The 13,892-nt window shown below is 39.2% G+C and overlaps 1 protein-coding gene across 4 annotated transcripts in view; it reads left to right on the forward strand.

Moving 5' to 3' along the window:
* Window positions 1-13,892, forward strand: part of Wdfy2 (WD repeat and FYVE domain containing 2) — a 252,580-nt gene that overhangs the window by 167,067 nt on the left and 71,621 nt on the right. The gene's annotated exons all lie outside the window — the stretch shown is intronic.

Genomic DNA, 13,892 nt, shown 5'->3' on the forward strand with positions numbered 1-13,892 from the left:
ACCTTCTTAATCTGACATACTGAGTTTCAAGTAGTAAAAATTCTGTTCTGTACATTCTCTATTTGATTAGCATTGCTTTTAGTCCCAGGCAAGAGAAGCTGTACTTTGGGACTTGTGAATGAGAAAGCACTACTCTGGCCACACGTGCCCCCAGCATGAAGGGCCTGAAGGCCTGAGGGGTAGGACCAGCCTGAGCCTCACTCCCTCTCTCCCTGCATCCTCTGTGCACTGCTACTGTGGAATTTCCTGCCCTCAAATAGCTCAGAGCTCCTTCCAACATCTTCCTGGGCCTTTTCCCTGGGTTGCTCCTTAGGAAGGTAAAACCAGTGAGTACATCTAGTTCTGAGGAGTGCCTAAAGGGGAGCAGTTTGAGGTCAGTAGGATGTTCACACGTGTATGTAGGGCCCCTCAAGATGTTGACAGAACTGGGGAAAGGGAAGAGCAGGGGGCAGGCTGGCCACAGAGGTGTAGAACTTCAAAGAATCTAAGAACCTGTATAGTCAGGTAATTGAAGGTCTATTTGTCAGTGTTAGAGATGAGGCCACATGTTATTTAATGGTCTAACTTAATAACCCTCTAATTTTTCTTTTTTGGCACTGAGGATTGAACCCAGGCCTCACAAATCCTTAGGCAAGTGCTTGGCCAGTGAGCTATTTTCCCAGCCCTTTTTGTTTTTTTATTTTGAGGGTCTTGTTAAATTGTCTAGGCTATATCTGAACCAATGATCTTCCTACCTCAACCTCCCAAGTAACTGAGATGACAGTGTTCGCCACTGTGCATGGCTTAGACATATGAAATATGGGCTTTCTTTTGTAGTCTTAATCCTAGTCCCTATCAGTGTTAAAGATAGGCCTGAAATTTTCTGACCTTTGGTCAAAACATTTGTGGAGTGGCCTTTATGGAAATATTGAACAATATTGTATATAGGAGCCTATTGGCAAATTTATGGAATTTCCATAATATCCAATGCATTTGGTAGGTCGAATTTCCATATGCATTTGGTAGTTAAGGGAAGATATAATATCTACCTTTATATACTTTAAGAAGAGCCATTTTTAAAAGGAGGGATGTGTTATTTATAGGATAAATTCATTTTTAAAAGATTAGAGGAAACTGGGCATGGTGACATTTGTCTGTAATCTCTGTAATTTGGGAGGCTAAGACAGGAGGATTGCAAGTTGGAGGCCAGCCCAGGCAACTTTGCAACCTGGGCAACACTGTCTCAAAATAAAAACTTTAAAAAGGGCTGAGGATGTAGCTCAGTAATAGAGTACTTGCCTAGCATATGTGAAGGTCTGGGTCTAATCCTCAGTACCACAAAACAACAATAGATAAATAAATAAATATTAAAGGGATTGGATTGTTCAATTTACTAAAGTATTCTTTACAAAGGAAATCTGAAAAGATGAGCTGAGATTCATGAATTACCTATTAGTTCATAGAATCATGTGTATAACATTCATTGTCCCTGAAAAGACTTAGATGCATATTTCATATGGGTGGTTCTCTGTACTTTTGAAATATTGGTGATTAGTGGGAGCTGATAAATGAAGGCAAGATAGGAAACCAAAGCAAGTGATGGAGAGTTCTAGCTGTTTATTGTTTAGAAGAGGAGAAACCATCTTAGCCATTATTCCTTTCAGTAAATGAAACTGCCAGAGAGCTGGAGCGTCTGTTAGGTACAGGAACTTGGTCATTTCCCTGCCTGTCAGAACAGTCGAGACACCAAACCTCACTGTACTTTGATCTTTCAAAAAAGATTGTGGCCCTGGCTTGTATAAGATAATTTCCTTAAAAGTGCCTCCTTTATGTTATTGAAGAAAATAAATTGTACACCCTATCTGAGGAATTGTAAAGAGCTCTGAATTAAGGGAAGATACATTGAGAGAACAGCATGTTTAACATTCAAGATTCTCATTGATCACTATAATAACACGTTCTTTGCTGAAAATAGACTTTCAGCTGTTAATAGTTTACTTTCTAGACATGAGAAATCCTGCTTCAGAGACTATACATTCTGTTTCCTGAATATAGCAAATTTGAAGAAGAAATACTGGTTAAATCTTTTAAATAAAGAAAAGACACAACCAGAAAGTAAATCCATGTTTCACTTTATTTTGCTAAATACAAAACATATTGTGAAACCTTTGAATGACAATTCAAATTAGGTTACTGAGTAATGAATTACAGATGAAGTAGAGATAACAAATGCGCTTATTCTTTAAAAAGATCTTGGCCACAGGGAAGGAGAGGATGAGCCCTGGAACTAGTCTGGAGAAGAGACAAATAGCAAGAGAGTACACAAGAATTTGGAGAATTAGCTATGGGCAAAAATGAGGGCAATTTTGAAAAAGAAGGGAAAGAGACAAACATTCAGTTTTTACATGTAGAAGAATACCTTTGCCTCCATGAAGTAGCGGATGAGATCACCTACAGAGAAGAGCTTAAAAATAAAGAGTCTATTTTCATACCTATATCTTTTGCTTTTTCTGATTATATCGCTCAGAATTCTCTTCTTGGTCTACAAAGTCCTTGTTATCTTCTGAAGCCTCATTCAACTGGTATTTTTCCTATTTTATTTTATTTTAGGCATATGATTCCTATACCCTACTGATTAAAATTAATCACATATATTATTCAATAGGTTAGCTATTTGATTGCTTATTTAATTTCTGCTTTGAAATGTTTTCAAGTCTGTCTCTTCTATTAAAGTGTTGAATGTTAAGGATTTGGCCAGTCTTTTTATTAGTGTGTGTGTGTGTGTGTGTGTGTGTGTGTGTGTGTGTGGTGCTGGGGATTGAACGCAGGGCCTTAGGCATTCGAGGCAAGCACTCTACCAGCTGAGCTAAATCCCCAGTCCATTAATCTCTTCTTTAGCAGATCTTAGTGTGATTCCTTATATGAATTAGGGACTCAATGAATAATTTGTCTCAAATCAATTTACTGACTAGAGTATAAACTCTATTATGATTTATATAGTTAGTTGTAACAAGCACCTGCTTAAATTCCAAGATAGTAAATTATTATAATTCTATTACTACATAAAATATTTTTCAAATGGAAAAGTTGTACCAATAGTTTAATTCATCTTGAGTTTTCAGAAATATCTTGTATCCATATTGAAAGCACTCAAATTATGCTACTATTCATGCCTAAGCAGGACTTTAAAATTTTCACTCATTTTGCCTCATGTCTTCTAGCCAACCAACAATATCTAAATATCAAAAGGTGAAGCTCAGTTCTAACATAGTGTGGCTCTTGGATTTATGATACAGTGGAGGAAACCTTAAAAATGAAGTATGAATAAATAACCGTAAACAAACCACAGTGCACTAATACTGAGCATGATGTTGGCAGCATAGTAAGGTAAGAGGAGAGAGGAAATGGAGGTCGGGGATAGCTCTCTGGAGACTGGATGTGAGCTGGATTTAGAAGAAGAGCTATGATTTGATTAGCTAAAGAGAGGAAGGTAAGGTATTTCAGGCAAAATTGCTGACATGGGAGAAAAAACATGGAGGTAAAAAGGGCAAGGAATGCTTGGAGAGAAGCCAACTCATGTGGAGATAGGATTCGTGGAATATTGTGAAAGCCTTGACTCAGGATGAGTGGATAGCATTGTGTAAGGAACGAGACCCCTAACGTGGTTCCTAATGTGGAAGAGTCTCTCCACTCCACCCCAAGACTTTCTGCTATATTTAGAGGGGATAATTAACTGGAAAAAAATGTCAACATAGAAATAAAGAGTTTCTATTATCTTCAGAGCTGTTCTTATCACCTGAGACCAGGATTTTAAACTCAAGATATTCTATTATGTTCGGAAAGCTCAAGATACTGCAATAGTTATAATAATCCTAATACCCAGTAATTCCCTCTTATACACAGTTTCACTTCCTAAGGTTTCAATTACCTGTGACTTACTGTGGTCCAAAAATATAAAATAGAAATTCCATAAATAAATAATTCATAAGTTTTAAATAACTTTTGTTTTTTGAGGTACTGGGGCTCAAAACTTAATTTTCATCAATCCTACTGGATAGTCATAGTGATGTTTATGTGTTCATCTTTATGAATAAATGTTTTCTTCTCCATCATATGGAGCCAAAATTTTATTAATATCTTGCCAGAATAAATTTATAGTCATTGAAGAGTTTGTGAACACATCCTTGAAATAATAAAATTTCTCCCTTCCCTGAAAATTACTTTTATGTGTGTGTTAGGTGAAGCTTGAGACGAGTAGAAAAGATTCATCTATGTAATAGTTAACATTCAGAACAGAGATTATTGTATAAGAATAAATGTTATTGATCAAGTGTGGATTTGTTGTTGTTTTGATCACTCCTATGATTTTTATACGCATAAAATATATATTACTGTTAGTTCACATAGGTTTATCCAAGGGAATGAGAGCTAAACGTTTCTTGAACATTTGCCATGGGGCATTCTGGGTTGCCTCATTCCAGCTTCACAGTTGTCCTGTGATGTAGGTGGGGTGTGTCTCAGAGAAGGAAACTGAGACCTGGAGAGTTTATAGGGCTTCACCAGCCTATTAGCTAAAATAAACAGCCAGCGGACATGGGAACTCTGTGTGTCTTGAAGCCTAGATATACTCCTCAATTTAGGGGTCTCTTTTCTTCTTAGAATGGACTACTGTGTCTGCTTCAGTTTGGGGTCCTAAGGGGACCTCTATAGATGCTTTGTTAACATATCAGCTAAATGGAGAAAAGACATTTCAACTCATCTTCAGGGTGTGTAAAACAAAATTAAGCATTATGCCAGCAGAATTTTACTATATATGCTCAACATATGACACAGTATGAACAGATCCTGGTTTAAATGACTGGTTTTGACATATAGGAGAATTTGCCATCCATTTTCTGCTTCTTGAAATTCATACTCATAGATACATTAAGCAGTCATGTAGGACTGGAGGTAGAGCATTTGCCTAGCATATGAAAGATCCTGGCTTTCATCCCTAGGACCACAAATAAATAAATAGAGAGAGAGACCTAAGTAGAAATATAATATGTTCAGGATAGTTTGTGAGACCCTAAAATATGCTATTAATAAGCCATCGCCTCTTGGGCTGGGTTTGTAGCTCAGTGGTAGAGTGCTTGCTTCTCGTGTGGGGGGCACTGGGTTCGATTCTTAGCACCACATGTAAATAAATAAATTAAATAAAAGTCTATCAACAACTAAAAAAATTAAAAAAAAATAAGCCATCACCTCTTTTTCTTTGAAGACTAGAAATCTGATGAACTTTTGGCATTATTGAGGGAATATATCTTCTCACATTTATTATCATTTAGAGGTGAATGTTTTGCTGATTAAATGAACACCTTAATAAGAGTATCAATCTCTTTTCATGTATTTCACCACAGTGGTATTCTTAGATGAAATGGTCTGAAATTGTGTCATGGGGAACTCAAAATGGTCTATCTTGTCGGAGTCTCATAGGCAGGGAATCGTATCACAGATGACAGAAGGTACTCACTCAGGCAGAGAGTCTCTTGACGTAACCGCGAAGCAAAAGTGCCCCCACTCGAGCAGTTTCAAGTGAAAGGGATATAGTTTCTCTGAGAGTTTTTCAAATAAAAAGGAGAAATTACCTCTTTGAAAACACAATATTTAACATCGTCTAGAAGGAAATTCAAGCATCTTCAGAGATGTTCTTATCACCTGGGACCAGGATTTTAAACTCAAGAGTGTTTTATTATATTCAGAAAGTTTGAGATATTACAATATTTATAACAATCCTAATACCCAGTAGTCTCTTCTTATCCAGTTTCACTTCCTAAGGTTTCAATTACCTATGATTTACTGTGATCCAAAAATATAAAATAGAAATTCCATAAATAAACAATTCATAAGTTTTAAATATATTTTTTTTTTTTTGCCGTACTGGGGCTCAAAACCAGGGCCTTGCATATGCTAAGCAAGAGCTCTACACTGAGTTAAACCCCTCAGCCATTGAATAACTTTTATTATAGTAAGATTGTTAAAATTGTTTTATTAATTATTGTTAATCTCTTCCTGTGCCTACTTATAAGCTATACTTTATCCTAGATATGTATGTATAGGAATGAACATAGTATACAAGGTTCAGTACAATCTTCTGTTAAAGGCACCTACTGGGGTCTTGGAAAGTTCCTCCTCTAGATAGGAAGGACTACTGCATTTTCACAGAAGCAAGATGTCGTTACCGGTTGCCGCATATCAGTACCTGGTAAATTAGTTTTCTAGGGTTGCTATAACAAAGCACCACACACTGGGTGGCTTCAAATAACAGAATTTATTTCTCACAGTTCTAGAGTCTAAAAGTCTGAAATCAAGATTTGGACAGACCATACACATACGGAAACCCATAAGGGAGATTCCTCTCTTGCTTTTTTCCCAGTTCTGATAGTTGCTGGCAGTACTTGGTGTAACTTGACTTGTAGTTGCTTCAATCCAGTCTTCATGTGCATCTTTACATTGCCTTCCCTCTGTGTTTACGTGGCTTTCTTATGAGGACACTAGTTGTTGGATTTAGGGCCCCCTAATTCAACATGACCTCATCTTAACTTGCTGTACCCATCTTCAAAATTTTTCCAAGTAAGGTCATATTCTCAGATTCCAAGTGGATATGAATATTGGATTTATCCAGTCGACATTTATAAGTTCTCATCATGAGATCAGGCCCAGCGGCTGGTTGCAGGCCGGAGCCGGCCCCACCCCCAGTGCCTGCAAAGTAGGAGAACCGGCGACCCACAGGCAGGTCAGGCCCAGCAATCTGCGAAGAGACAGAGCTGACACACGCGCCTGCAGGGAACAGGGTCCTGCGACCCACCAGCGGCCTTCTGTGGGGCAGGCCCGTCCCCTCCCCCAGTGCCTGCAAGGTAGGAGGGACTGTGACCACCGGCAGAGCAGGCCCAGCGGCTGGTTGGGGCCAGAGCCGGCCCCACCCCCAGTGCCTGCAAGGTAGGAGAACCGGCGACCTACGGGCAGGCCAGACCCAGCAATCTGCGGACAGACAGAGCTGACACACGCGCCTGCAAGGAACAGGGTCCTGCGACCCACCAGCGGCCTTCTGTGGGGCAGGCCCGTCCCCTCCCCCAGAGCCTGCAAGGTAGGCGGGACTGTCACCTCTAGCAGATCAGGCTTAGTGGCCTGCTGAGGGGCAGGACAGTCCCCTCCCCCAGTGCCTGCAAGGTAGGCGGGACTGCGACCAGCGGCAGATCAGGCCCAGCAGCTGGTTGCGGACCGGAGCCGGCCCCACCCCCAGTGCCTGCAAAGTAGGAGAACCGGCGACCCACAGGCAGGTCAGGCCCAGCAATCTGCGAAGAGACAGAGCTGACACACGCGCCTGCAGGGAACAGGGTCCTGCGACCCACCAGCGGCCTTCTGTGGGGCAGGCCCGTCCCCTCCCCCAGTGCCTGCAAGGTAGGCGGGACTGCGACCAGCGGCAGATCAGGCCCAGCGGCTTGTTGCGGCCGGAGCCAGCGCCACCCCCAGTGCCTGCAAGGTAGGCATACCAGGGACCCATCGGGAGGTTAGGCCCAGCAACCTACGGAGAGACAGAGGTGCCCCTCGCGCCTGCTGGGTAGGCGGACCTTCGACCGGCCAGCAGAGCAGACCTAGGGCCCGCCAGCGTGGTAGACAGATCGCACCAATTGGTGGAGGATCACAGCCACCATCTGTCCTGCAAGGGAGACTTTTCAACTATACAAGAGCAATATAAATAAATAGAGGGAAAATCTCAAAAACACAACAGCTTCACCAAGCAGAAAGAAACGCCAGCAGTATGAAAAGACAAGGAAAGAAAGGACCACAGGCAATGCAGGTCAACTCAACTCTAGAAGAGGTAATAGCTACAACAGATGGAATGTCAGACAGAGAGGTCAGGATATACATGCTTCAGATGATCTGGAGTCTCAAGGAAGACATGAGACAGCAAAATCAGACAATGAAAGATCACATTGACAAGGAACTTCATAAACAAATCCAGGAAGTAAAAGATCAATTTCACAGGGAGATAGAGGAAATAAAAAACAAACAAATACAAATCCTAGAAATGCAGGAAGCAATAAACCAACTTAAAAACTCAATTGAGAAAACTACCAGCAGAGTGGATCACTTAGAAGATAGAACATCAGACAATGAAGACAGAGTATTTCAACTTGAAAAGAGCATAGACAGCTCAGCAAGTCTGCTAAGAAACCATGAGCAGAACATCCAAGAAATATGGGATAATATCAAAAGACCAAACTTAAGAGTCATTGGGATACAGGAAGGCACAGAGCTCCAAACCAAAGGAATAGACAACTTATTCAGTGAAATAATACGAGAAAACTTCCCAGACTTGAAGAATGAGACAGAACCCCAAATCCTAGAAGCCTACAGGACGCCGAATGTGCAAAATCATAAGAGATCCACACCTAGACACATTATAATGAAGATGTCCAACATACAGAATAAGGAGAGAATTTTAAAAGCTACAAGAGAAAGGAAGCAGATTACATTTAGGGGTAAACCAATCAGGATAACAGCTGATCTCTCAACACAGACTCTGAAAGCTAGAAGATCCTGGAATAACATATTTCAAACGCTAAAAGAAAATGGGTTCCAACCAAGAATCGTGTATCCAGCAAAATTAAGCTTCAGGATGGAAGATGAAATTAAAACATTCCATGATAAACAAAAGTTAAAAGAATTTGCAGCTAGAAAACCATCTCTTCAAAAAATCCTTGGCAAAACACTACAGGAAGAGGAAATGGAAAACAACAATGAAAACCAACAGTGGGAGGTAGGACAGTAAAGGGGGGGAAAAATCAAAGAGAAAAACAAATCAGGTTTAACAGCATTAATAAACAAATATGGCTGGAAGAACAAACCATATCTCAATAATAACCCTAAATGTTAATGGCTTAAACTCACCAATTAAGAGACACAGGCTAGTTGAATGGATCACAAAACAAGATCCAACAATATGCTGCCTTCAGGAGACGCATTTGATAGGAAAGGATATACATAGACTGAAGGTGAAAGGTTGGGAAAAATCATATCACTCATATGGACTGCGGAAACAAGCAGGAGTGTCCATACTCATATCAAATAAAATAGATTTCAAACCAAAGTTAATCAAAAGGGATAAAGAAGGACACTACATACTGCTCAAGGGAACCATACACCAACAAGACATAACAATCATAAATATATATGCCCCAAACAACGGTGCTGCTGCGTTCATCAAGCAAACTCTTCTCAAGTTCAAGAGTCTAATAGACCACCATACAATAATCATGGGAGACTTCAACACACCTCTCTCACCACTGGACAGATCTTCCAAACAAAAGTTGAATAAGGAAACTATAGAACTCAATAACACAATTAACAACCTAGACTTAATTGACATATATAGAATATACCACCCAACATCAAGCAGCTACACTTTTTTCTCAGCAGCACATGGATCCTTCTCAAAAATAGATCATATATTATGTCACAGGGCAACTCTTAGACAATATAAAGGAGCGGAGATAATACCATGCATCTTATCTGATCATAATGGAATGAAACTAAAAATCAACCATAAAAGAAGCAAGGAAAAATCATGCATCACTTGGAGAATGAACAATAGGTTACTGAATGATCAATGGGTTTTAGAAGACATCAAGGAGGAAATTAAAAAATTCTTAGAGTATAATGAAAACACAGACACAACATATCGGAATCTATGGGACACATTGAAAGCAGTTCTAAGAGGAAAATTCATTGCTTGGAGTTCATTCCTTAAAAAAAGAAAAAACCAACAAATAAATGATCTCATACTTCATCTCAAAATTCTAGAAAAAGAAGAGCAAAACAACAGCAAAAGAAGTAGAAGGCAAGAAATAATTAAAATCAGAGCTGAAATTAATGAAATCGAAACAAAAGAAACAATTGAAAAAATTGACAAAACGAAAAGTTGGTTCTTCGAAAAGATAAATAAAATTGACAGACCCTTAGCCATGCTAGTGAAGAGAAGAAGAGAGAGAACTCAAATTACTAGCATAAGGAATGAAAAAGGCAAGATCACGACAGACACTTCAGAAATACAGAAGATAATCAGAAATTATTTTGAATCCTTATACTCCAATAAAATAGAAGATAGTGAAGGCATCGATAAATTTCTTAAGTCATATAATCTGCCCAGATTGAGTCAGGAGGATATAGACAACCTAAACAGACCAATATCAATTGAGGAAATAGAAGAAACCATCAAAAGATTACCATCTAAGAAAAGCCCAGGACCTGATGGGTTTACAGCAGAGTTTTACAAAACCTTTAAAGAGGAACTAATACCAATACTTTTCAAGCTATTCCAGGAAATAGAAAAAGAGGGAGAACTTCCAAATTCATTCTACGAGGCCAACATCACCCTGATTCCGAAACCAGACAAAGACACTTCAAAGAAAGAAAACTACAGACCAATATCTCTAATGAACCTAGATGCAAAAATCCTCAATAAAATTCTGGCAAATCGGATACAAAAACATATCAAAAAAATTGTGCACCATGATCAAGTAGGATTCATCCCTGGTATGCAAGGCTGGTTCAATATACGGAAATCAATAAATGTTATTCACCACATCAATAGACTTAAAAATAAGAACCATATGATCATCTCGATAGATGCAGAAAAAGCATTCGACAAAGTACAGCATCCGTTTATGTTCAAAACTCTCGAAAAACTAGGGATAACAGGAACATACCTCAACATTGTAAAAGCAATTTATGCTAAGCCTCAGGCTAGCATCATTCTGAATGGAGAAAAATTGAAGGCATTCCCTCTAAAATCTGGAACAAGACAGGGATGCCCTCTCTCACCACTCCTGTTCAACATAGTTCTCGAAACACTGGCCAGAGCAATTAGACAGACGAAAGAAATTAAAGGCATAAAAATAGGAAAAGAAGAACTTAAGTTATCACTATTTGCAGATGACATGATTCTATACCTAGCAGACCCAATATGGTCTACAAAGAAACTGTTAGAGCTAATAAATGAATTCAGCAAAGTGGCAGGTTATAAAATCAACACGCATAAATCAAAGGCATTCCTGTATATCAGCGACAAATCCTCTGAAATGGACACGAGGACAACCACCCCGTTCACAATATCCTCAAAAAGAATAAAATACTTGGGAATCAACCTAACAAAAGAGGTGAAAGACTTATACAATGAAAACTACAGAACCCTAAAGAGAGAAATTGAAGAAGACCTTAGAAGATGGAAAAATATACCCTGTTCATGGATAGGCAGAACTAACATCATCAAAATGGCGATATTACCAAAAGTTCTCTATAGGTTTAATGCAATGCCAATCAAAATCCCAACGGCATTTCTTATAGAAATGGAGAAAGCAATCATGAAATTCATATGGAAGAATAAAAGACCCAGAATTGCAAAAACAATACTAAGCAGGAAAGGTGAATCAGGTGGTATAACGATTCCAGATTTCAAACTATACTACAGAGCAATAGTAACAAAAACAGCATAGTACTGGTACCAAAACAGGCGGGTGGACCAATGGTACAGAATAGAGGACACAGAAACCAACCCACAAAACTACAACTTTCTTATATTTGATAAAGGGGCTAAAAGCATGCAATGGAGGAAGGATAGCATCTTCAACAAATGGTGCTGGGAAAATTGGAAATCCATATGCAACAAAATGAAATTGAATCCCTTTCTCTCGCCATGCACAAAAGTTAACTCAAAATGGATCAAGGAGCTTGATATCAAATCAGAGACACGGCATCTGATAGAAGAGAAAGTTGGCTACGACCTACATGCTGTGGGGTCGGGCTCCAAATTCCTCAATAGGACACCCATAGCACAAGAGTTAACATCTAGAATCAACAAATGGGACTTACTCAAACTAAAAAGTTTTTTCTCAGCAAAAGAAACAATAAGAGAGGTAAATAGGGAGCCTACATCATGGGAACAAATCTTTACTCCTCACACTTCAGATAGAGCCCTAATATCCAGAGTATATAAAGAACTCAGAAAATTAGACAATAAGATAACAAATAATCCCATCAACAAATGGGCCAAGGACTTGAACAGACACTTCTCAGAGGAGGACATACAATCAATCAACAAGTACATGAAAAAATGCTCACCATCTCTAGCAGTCAGAGAAATGCAAATCAAAACCACCCTAAGATACCATCTCACTCCAGTAAGATTGGCAGCCATCACGAAGTCAAACAACAATAAGTGCTGGCGAGGATGTGGGGAAAAGGGTACACTTGTACATTGTTGGTGGGACTGCAAATTGGTGCAGCCAATTTGGAAAGCAGTATGGAGATTTCTTGGAAAGCTGGGAATGGAACCACCATTTGACCCAGCTATCCCCCTTCTGGGTCTATTCCCTAAAGACCTAAAAAGAGCATGCTACAGGGACACTGCTACATCGATGTTCATAGCAGCACAATTCACAATAGGAAGACTGTGGAACCAACCTAGATGCCCTTCAATAGACGAATGGATAAAAAAAATGTGGCATTTATACACAATGGAGTATTACTCTGCATTAAGAAATGACAAAATCATAGAATTTGGAGGGAAATGGATGGCATTAGAGCAGATTATGCTAAGCGAAGCTAGCCAAGCCCTAAAAAACAAATGCCAAATGTCTTCTTTGATATAAGGAGAGTAATTAAGAACAGACTAGGGAAGAAGAGCACAAGAAGAAGACCATCATTAAACAGGGTTGAGAGGTGGGAGGGAAAGGGAGAGAGAAGGGAAATAGCATGGAAATGGAACGAGACCCTCAGGTTTATACAAAATTACATACAAGAGGAAGTGAGGGGAAAGGGAAAAATAATACAAGGGGGAGGAATGAATTGCAGTAGTGGGGGTAGAGAGAGAAGAGGGGAGGGGAGGGGAGGGGAGGGGGGATAGTAGAGGATAGGAAAGGCAGCAGAATACAACAGACACTAGGATGGCAATATGTAAAGCAATGGAAGTGAAACTGATGTGAATCTGCAATCTGTATAAGGGGCAATATGGGAGTGCAAAACCCACTTGAATCAAAATGTGAAATATGATATATCAAGAAATATGTAATGGAGGGGTAAGACAAGATAATACAAATGGAAGAAATGATTTACAGTAGAAGGGGTAGAGAGAAAAGGGGAGGGGAGGGGAGGGGAGGGGGGATAGTAGAAAATAGGACTGACAGCAGAATACATCAGACACTAGAAAGGCAATATGTGAATCAATGGAAGGGTAACTGATGTGATACAGCAATCTGTATACGGGGTAAAGTTGGGAGTTCATAACCCGCTTGAATCAAACTGTGAAATATGATGTATTAAGAACTGTGCAAGGTTTTGAACGACCAACAATAAAAAAAAAAAAAAAAAAAGAAATGAAAGAAGAGACATTCCAAGAGATATCAGGAAAAAACTGAAGATTATAAGAAACTATGGTGATCAATTAAACATCAACAAACAAATTGGATGATCTAGAGGCGGATAAATTTCTAGATATATAGAAACTACTAAGACTGAATTATGAAGAAATAGAAAATCTGAACAGAGGAATAATGAGTAAAATAATTGAATCTGTAACAAACTGTCTCTCATCAAAGAAAATCCAAGACTGCACAGCTTCACTGTTGAAATCCACCAGTGGTTTAAAAAACTACTAACATTATCGTCAAATCTTCCCAAAATATCAAAGTGGAGAATACTTCCAAACACATTTTAAAAGGCCAGTCTTGCCCTGATGTGAAATTCAGACAAAGAAGAATATTACAAGAAAATACAACTATAGGCCAAGATCTCTCAAGATCATGAAAGTGCAAAACTTTTCAACAAAGCATTAGTAAATCAAATCCAATAACATTTTAGAGAACCATTTATGA

Source organism: Ictidomys tridecemlineatus, chromosome 6, assembly GCF_052094955.1.
Source record: "Ictidomys tridecemlineatus isolate mIctTri1 chromosome 6, mIctTri1.hap1, whole genome shotgun sequence".
Taxonomy (NCBI): domain Eukaryota; kingdom Metazoa; phylum Chordata; class Mammalia; order Rodentia; family Sciuridae; genus Ictidomys; species Ictidomys tridecemlineatus.